Genomic DNA, 9,306 nt, shown 5'->3' on the forward strand with positions numbered 1-9,306 from the left:
ATCTTCTCACAGAAACCATTTTTTTTTCTTTATTGAATAATGACATATTTAATCTGTTTATTATTAGGTTTTGGCTCCACAGATTGTCCGCTGTGTAAGTCATTGTGTACATGCTGTTGCTATAGAAACAGGAATGCATTCAGTTACAGCCGGAACTATACTGACATTACAGTTATAGAACGTTAATCAACACATGCTGACCAATCGGATTTGACAACGAAACAAATGAAAACACAGATGAAAGAATTAATCACAACAGATCACTTGACCGTATTTAATAAAGGACGCAAGACTCAATCAGCTGCCTACGTCATGAATCAGTGTCTCATGAGTCCAGGCACTTATAAGGACTCTGACTCACTACACACAGGGACACTGATGACTCCAATTTGTTTCACTGTAAAAACCCAAAAATATCAAATATTTCAGTTTTATATATGATATTTATTTGTTAACTTAATCACACACGTTTCTGTCCCGCAGGATCGTCGACTAGCTGGTGGATTATTTCTTATTCATTAAGCGCTTGAATGTCTCAAACAAACTGTATACAGAACATCAAATAAATGTAGAAATAAATGTAAGTAAATGTTTGAGAGCTACAATAAACATAACACACTACTGTCTGTACTGAATCAGCCCTTATAAATGGCTGCCTCTTGTATCAGTACCCTGACTACTGAACCGAGGAGCTGAATGAGATACAGCCGTGTCTGAGCAGTTTAGCTGGAACTGACCTAACAAACATCTTGCTAATTATTGCAAATGTAGATGTGTTTTTCCACAGCGATGGAATGTAGCATTAAAGCTCTTTGCATTCCTGCGGACTTACACAATCCTAACGAGTGTGATGATGATTTCCTGAGAATGTGGGTTTTTCCCTTTGCTTTGTTTGAGTTATGAATCTTCTCAGTTTGATGTTAACAGTAGATTTAAAGCCATTGCTTTCAGGAGTTATTAGCATAAACAGCCGGTTATAATATCTGTTAACAGCTTGTGAGCAAAAGGAGTATGTAATTGAGTGGTTTGTCTAATGTTTGTGTAGAGCTTTTCCCACAAGTCATTAGCTGTGTGAAAGTGTAGCCCAGCGCTATGGCAACGCGGCCTAACTCATGGCCTAAATAGCCGAGTTGCCATATAAAGTGATGTATTATTAAAGCTGAATAGTGAGTTTTCCACTGCATTTGAAAGAAAAAAGAGAGAGAGAGAGAGAGAGAGAGAGAGAGAGAGAGAGAGAGAGAGAGAGAGAGAGACTTATATCTATAAATATGCACTGAAGTTTGTAATAGAAACAGGAGAGCCATCTAATTTTGTCTCTCTGAATTTATAGAGGGAATAAACTTTAACATGTGTGTTCAGTCAGCACGGTATCACATTACATTAATATTCGCCCATGCCTGCGTTGTGCTGCTTTTTCCTACCCGGTTGATTTAGTTCTTCATTAGCCTGCGGCTCTTTGTGTTGACACAGTGGGGTAAACTGAGATACTTAGGCTGAATTCCTGACGAACATGTTCGTGCAGCCTGTTGTTTGGAATCGCTCTTTTATTCTTCCCCCACTGACTGATAGTCATTTCCGAGCCAAGAGCTTAGTGACCTTTTCCTCAGTTCAAAGAGCAATTAAAAAAACAAAAAAAAAATTAAAATCTGTCCCTCCGCTGGCCACACTGCACACACACACTGCACACACACACACTGCACACACCGATAGATCACTTAACACACGGTGGTGAGTGTTCACCTGCCCCTCATGCTGATAATGGATTACCGCAGGAAGGTCTCAGCTTCTCCCGGCCGTCATCGTCTCCCATGCAGCGAATTTGAGACTTAATGAAACAAGGCTGGCTCGTGTTCCTCAGGGAGTCCCTCTCAGTCCAGTGCACAATCTCAGTCTTTAATTGCCCTCTCTTTTGTAGTGGTGTAAACATGTGCTTTATGGGACGTGTTTACATTTCATTCAGTACAGTCCTGCCTCTCTCCGTGCCACTAAGTCTTTTGCCCTGGAGCTACGAGTCAAATAAGGGAGCTTTGTATATGTTTGCTGTAAAAGACATGGTTAGCTGTCAAACAAATTCAAAATAGATGGTGTTTCTGTTTAAGTTTTGTGCGTCTTACTCAAAAATCGGTTTATGGGTTTAATTAAAAACGGCGTTTCCTGTCAATAAAGCGTTTCCGCACGAATCAAAGAGATTTCCGTGTAAAATATTTCACAACCAGCTCACTTGAAATAACAAAAACGGCGTTCTGGTGGTGACACTGCAGAACATCAGTGTGTTTTGCAATGAAAGAGGGTGGAAACAAAAAAAAAGGGTCAGTTTTGCAGAGAGCAGAGCTGTTTATCTTGTAATGAATCAGCTTTGAAATTCAGACCGTTTCCTTGTTTGTGTACCAGTTCAGATCTCCGTCCTTCCCCCCACTCCACTTCCAATCTCATTCCCAATGTTATTAATTGCCATGAAATGCTTTTGTGAGTACTTCCGTCTGCACGTGAGCGAGGACCCGTGCGGTCCGGGCGAAACCCAACCCGCTCCTTTCTGAATGAGAACTGGTACAGACCGAGATGTCTGGTGTATGTAACGTGTTTGTGCCTCCAGGTCCAACCATGACAGCGAGTCAGAAAAGCCAGTTTGAAATATACACCTTCTCCTTTTAAACAAACGAGTGAGTTGTTTCTCAAAATACCTCTTTGATTCAAATTTGGAGTCACAGGCCTTTTGAGGTTGCTGAATAACTCCAGGCAGCTGGCAGCCTTGACACAATGAAGTCCAGAATACAGAATTGTGATCATTTCTCTTCCTGTTGATGCAAGCAGCTCCAGCGTTGGCGTGGGCAGACAAATGAGAAAGCATAGCAAAGTTTTTATAGCTCTTTCATGATTGCCTGCTGTCGGCATAAATTACTTCAACGGCGTTACGCCTAAATTATAACAAAGTATAACATTTAACACGCTTAAAGGATAAGCTCAGGATGGAAAGGGTTTGAAAATCCAACATTGGTCTTGGTCCCGGGAACAGATGTTAGATTTTCCTTGAGCAGAGGAAAGTTAGGAGGGGAATCACTGCTAGTCTCTCTGCTTTCCACACATTCCTAAATTACCATGTAATATAAGAGTCTTTTTTCACTGCAGAGCCACGGTCGATCAGCCGCAGTTACAGTCCTGATAAACACACAAAATAATGTTTGCACTGTTTGAGGAAAGCAGAGAAATCTGCCCTTCTCTGCTCATAATCATAAAGCGGAATCAGTCGCAATCTGAACCCTTTTAAAGAGCAATTTGAGCGTTTTTTTTTTTTTTTGCCTTACTTATAGCGCTGGCCTCATATCGATGCAAATGCTACACTTTGCTTTGTTTCCATGGTACTCGTGTCGTTTTTTAACCGTTGCTCCCTATATCATTTACATGAAAATACTTCCTCTTTAGAAACTTGACACTTGAGCACTAACAGCGTGCTTCCTGTGTGTTTCAGTGCAGAGCGCGACCTATAGTTCAGCCTCATTATCTGTTGTTACACTTCACATTCTTTTCAATCCTTGTTCAGTGCTATTACATAACACTATTTTTCTCATGTGTGTATTACTAATTCCTCCACCCTGTGCCTTTATTTCCTCATTTTCACAGCCAGTCTTTTTTTATTATTATTATTTACAATGGAAGGAATGCAGAGAAATGTGTTTGTACCTGTTAAAATTGCCACATCGCCTGCATTCTGACTGTCACTTTGAAAGTTCAGCTATATGAATGACTCAATACACCTCTGGTTGCTCACACATGACCACAAAGGTCAGATCCTTACATGCAGCTCTCAATCACGCTGATAAGATAAAAATTACCAGGTTGTGTTTCAAAGCATTCAATAAATGTGTAACATTTATTTAAGCTTAGAGTGTACACTGAACACTGAACTGCTTCCTGTCCATAAACCAGAAGCCCATAAAAAGTCATTACAGGCAGACTGTAACTTTCTTTGTCCTGTGATTAGAAACAACTTGGCACTTGGATCACGGTACAGAGTGTGAGAAAAGTATTCCTCCTTACAGAGAACACTGTAAAAGACATGATCATGTTAATGATAATGAGATACTGAGAACGTTTGTCCCAATATTTTTAGATTGTCTAAACTTTATGGTCATTCATAAAATCAAACCCTTGTCACATGACACATTTATGAAACCTGTAACCTGTTGATTTTCTTCCTGTGAAAGATAAATGTTTATATAATGTTCCAAAGAAGTGCAGCTTAACCTTTTGTCAGTGCTGAGTGAAAACTATTCTGTAATGACATTTGGTAAAGCACATTAAGAAAGTTTCCTTTCTTAGGCTTCTACTTTTATTCTCAGTGACACAAAAAAAAACACTACACTATACTGATGTTGGCAGCAGTAAAGCACATATTATAACCAGGGCTTGAAAGAATCTTCTTCATTTTCTCAATTAACATATTGTAATATTGCATGAATATAATAGACAGTCAAACTGATTACATATTAAGATGAGGACAGGGTTTTGAAAGTCTGCAGTATTTTCTCAAATTCAATATGAAGAGATTAAAAAAAAATCATGATGAAAAAAAACGGCTGATGTAAGGTACATTTTACACTGAATTTCTTGCAGTAGTACAAGAATACAAGTTTAAAAAGATATATACATCAATACAAATCTCCACAATGACAATACGCTCAGTAAAAGTCTTTGTATATTCAGTAATAGGCTTTGTTCTCTGTCTCCCTTATTCCCATTTAATATGATGCTTCGTAAACAGAAACACATCGGTGCCACTGAAGCACAATAATCTGTCACTGCATCATTTAACCAGAGTCACTGGGCTTGATTTCATACATTCATCCCTCCTTTAAATCCCTTTGCTTTTCCTCCTGACCCTGATTGTATTTTATTTTATTAATAATTAAACTTAAGATTTATTAGTTTATATCTTTATATGTGTAAAATATTAGTCATGGCGACTTTATAACATCATTAAAATCATATGTCTGGTTTTTTTTTGTGTTTTTGGTGTACTTCCTGTCTGATGCTGACCCCCCCCCCCCCCCAACCAATCACTGATCATCACTGTGCCGCATAAACAGTTAAAATTGAATAAATATATTTATTATATTTATATTATTTATAGTTAAATATTTAGAGAAGGAGTTATTCTGTGTCTCACTGCCACGGCCTTATTTTGGCTGAATTGTTTTGGTAGGAATGATGCTGATAAATCATCTTTTCCATCCCACAGTTCATGTGACCTCAGCTGAAATTTACTGATCCTAATGAAAATTATCCAAATGACATCATTTCATTACTTTTTGAGCACGTGTGTATGTTAGATTCAGTCCCACAGTGACACATCACGGCTTGTCAGCACAAACTTACAAGACTGTTCAAAGCGTTGTGAAATCCGTGTGTGTGTTTGTTCAAGTCATATCCCGAGGCACCGGAGAGGAGTGTTTGCTTTCATGGAAAGCTGAGCGTCAGAGGTGTACGTCAAAAGGCCTGAGAGGAAGAAACATGAAACAGGAGCAGGTAGCATAGATAACACAGATAAATGATTGAGAAATTTCAGACCACAATAAGCAAGGCCTGACTCTGCACTTAGCTCTGTGAAACGTGTGTTGTATAACAAGCCGTATAATGCATTTTTAATCTCAATCCTTAAAGCACGGGGCCTCCTCTGTAATGAATTGCATTATTACATGCAGGAGTTTGAATTATGCAGAGGCTCGAGTCGGCCTCGCGCTGTATGGTAATGACTTTATCCACCGCCTGCTCGGTTAGCATATTCATCCCCGTGCACAGAGGACAATCAATCTTGGCCATATCATAAAAAAATAAAACAATGGCTCCAATTAGCTCCGTTTCAAAGGAAGGGCCTTTAAGCAGTAATAGGATAAAATCCAATATGTGCCTGGATGATGGAGAGCGAGTGCAACTGTAGGAGTAGATGTGGATATTGATCTAATATTATCAGGCTGGTGTCATATTCTCTAAGCGCACTGATGTTTGTCAGCAAATAGATTCAACTGACATGGTGTGGGAGAAGGAACAGAGGGGCGCTATTTCTCTTCAACACTTTTATTGACACACTAATCCACACACACATATATATGAATTTCACTGTTAGTCAGTATTTGGTAAATCCACCATATTGTTTTTAATAACAGCATGAACTACACGTTTGTGTAAAACCTTTATGATCCGTATTAGATCAAATCTGTCGGAGCATCGTATGAACACATGCTTCAGTGGAAAGGATGAAACACGAGGGGAATCTTTTGAACTAAGGAGTTAGCAGGGTCAATATGAAAATGTCTCTTTAAACAGTGACCTAATAATACAGAATATTCAAGATATTGCATGAGATTTGTCTTTGTTGGACTTTATTTCTTCCAAAATTCTGTTAATTTCCATATTATTTCTGTTAATTCTTTTTTACACTTTGCTCTGAGATGGACCTCATGGTACATATTCACACATCTATTGTGAATATTATCTAATCAGTCACTCAGGTGGCAGCATGTATTAATATTCACATAATACATAACAACAAGCAGATACAGGTGAAAAGTTTCAGATAATATCCACATCAGCAGTGGAATGAGTGGAAAATGATATGATAACGTGAGATTTTTACACACAACGCTCTCTAGCGATTACATGAAAAAAAACAAGAAGAAGAAGAAGAAGCAGTAATTCTGTGGGCTGACCTACCTGGTTGGTCAGAGGAGAACAAGCATTCCGCTTAGAGCTTTACAGGAAGGCGGCTAGAACTCAAGTAACCCCTTTGACAGTCACGGTGAGCAGAAATACATCTCTGAATACACAACACATCAAACCTTGGGTTAATCCCACAGTAGAACACATCAGGTCTCAGTCCTGTCAACCAAGAACAGGAATCTGAGTCTACACTGGGCACAAACCTACCGACGCTGGGTGAATAAAGATGGGGAAAAAGTTCAGGTGACATATTTCTTTTTTTTGCATTGGAATATTATTTAACTGCAGTGCATGTAGTGAAAATTATAAAACAGTAGTTGTGTAAAATCTATTTCAAAATTATTATATAGTGTTCTTTCATTCTTCTTCCTTAAGTGCTTTATCCTGGTGTCTGAGCTGAGGTGACAACACCGTGGATGATAAGCACAGGACACAGTTTGTGTACGTGTACAATTAAACAGCTTTTATTATCTATACAGCAAAGTACTTCCTCTTTCTCTGGAAATTTGGTGTATTTTCAATATAATTATATAAAATGTATATAATATACAGCAGAATAAAGAAAAAGTGTGATTTCTGTGAAGTGTGATTTGAGAATTTAAAAAACTTCTGATCTTCTGGGAATTTAACACACATCAATTATCTGTTAACAACAAGCACAGTATGGTTAAAGTCACAGGGATCAGAAGACTTTTTCTACATTCTGATGTTTGATGTGAACATTACCTGAAGCTCTTGACCTGTATCTGCATGATTTTATGTTTATGCATCGCACAGCTGCCACATGATTGGCTGATTTGCCTGAATGAGCAGGTTTACAGGTGTTCCTATTAAAATGGACAGTGAGTGTATCTGTGTGTGTGTGTGTGTGTGTGTGTGAGTGATTTTTTAATAAATAAATTCTCAACTAAAATATAATGATATATAATATAATAAAAGTTAAATAGTTTAATGATTCTCTAAATTCTCACAAATATTTTCCAAGTAGGAAATTAAAACAGCTCTTGGCATCAGTGTTTTTATTGCCTCTGTTGTTCGGATGCAGTTGTATAATTTTAATAACATTATCATTGAGCAAAGTGCTATAAAGAAAGCTTGAAACATTGTGCTGCTGTTAGAAAACCAGGCATAATTTTCCCCACAAACTTATCCGTCGTTCCACAAATTAAAGCCATCCATCCATGTGTTAATGATAGCCTTCCGTCAAGTCGAGCTGATGACTATTGGTTTGCAGTCTCGCACATAGACTAAGCCCCATTAGCAAGAGTATTTATGATCTACTTATGCATGTGTTTGCGTTCGACAGCCATATTGTCTAGCGCCGAGGTACTGTGTTCCTCCCGAGCAAGCAGCAACCTGCAATTGATTTCAGAGAAACCTGCGAGGCAAATCATTTTGGAGAGAGAGAGAGAGAGAGAGAGAGAGAGAGAGCATCTATGCAGAGGACTTGCTGGTTGTAATATCCTGCCTCTTGCTTCTCTGGGAAAAGATGAAGTGCAAGCAGGGCATGTGGTTCTCATCATTATTGTACAGAGAATAGCACAAGTGCCAAACGGTGACATAGAATCATTTCAATTATCTTGAGAGGAGAAATTAGTCTTTCTAGTTAATGACCAAGAACGAGAAAATGAAAATTAATCCGAACCAAGAGTGTCCTCTTTTGACATGAAGCAGTACCTCAGTTTGCTTTAGAAAGTCAGCTTTTTTGTTGCTCGCCTTTGGTTTTTGTTGAAGATAAGAAGATAAGAGTCACTCGTATCTGCCTGTGAGGAATGTAATGTAATGTTGTTGCTATTTTTGGGCCACAACAGATCTATTGCATTTACTGGCTATTATCATTACATCCATAGATCATCTTGTTTATGTGTGTCAGAGCATCCAAACACACACCAAAAAAAGGAACAGATGGTGCTTATAAGCATGATTGATAAACGCTTCCCGTGCTGTCTTTTAACAGTAAATTGGTGCAGCGAGAGATTAGGAATATTTGGTTCCCATAGCTAATAAATAAATAAACAAGATGAGGATGAATGCAGATCGCACAAGCTGTTCTCATCTGATCTTTCCCTTATATGGCTTTTCTGTGGTCTGGCAATGCTGCTCTGCACATGTGCTTTAAACATATATTCATCTGTTCCTCAGATCTGGCAGCTTTTCTCTTTTTTTCTTCTTTTTTTCTAAAGACTGCTCAGTGGCCCCATTTCTATAACCAATTGTTTGTGGGCGAGCAAGCGAAAATAGGCATTATTCATTTCAAATTATCTATGCACTCAGGCATATAAGCCACTAATCTCTGGCGGACAACATATCAGAACACATGGCCATTATATTTGAATATTTATCCTGTAACATAAAGCGATTCTTTAAAAATATACTTAGCCTTTTTTTTTTACTATTGTTGTAAGAAGCAAACTGTTGCTCTCTGCCTTCACCTGCAGTAAACAGTGATAAGGAATATGAATGTAAATTTTCAGTGATGTAAATGTTCAGAGATCAGTTAATTCTTTTGAGTGGAACTGGATAAGAGGGGGAGGGAGTGCAGTACACGATTCCTGCCACTGGTGACGCTGTGGAGTACGGAGTGATTTGTCA

Source organism: Tachysurus vachellii, chromosome 2 (assembly GCF_030014155.1).
Source record: "Tachysurus vachellii isolate PV-2020 chromosome 2, HZAU_Pvac_v1, whole genome shotgun sequence".
NCBI lineage: Eukaryota > Metazoa > Chordata > Actinopteri > Siluriformes > Bagridae > Tachysurus > Tachysurus vachellii.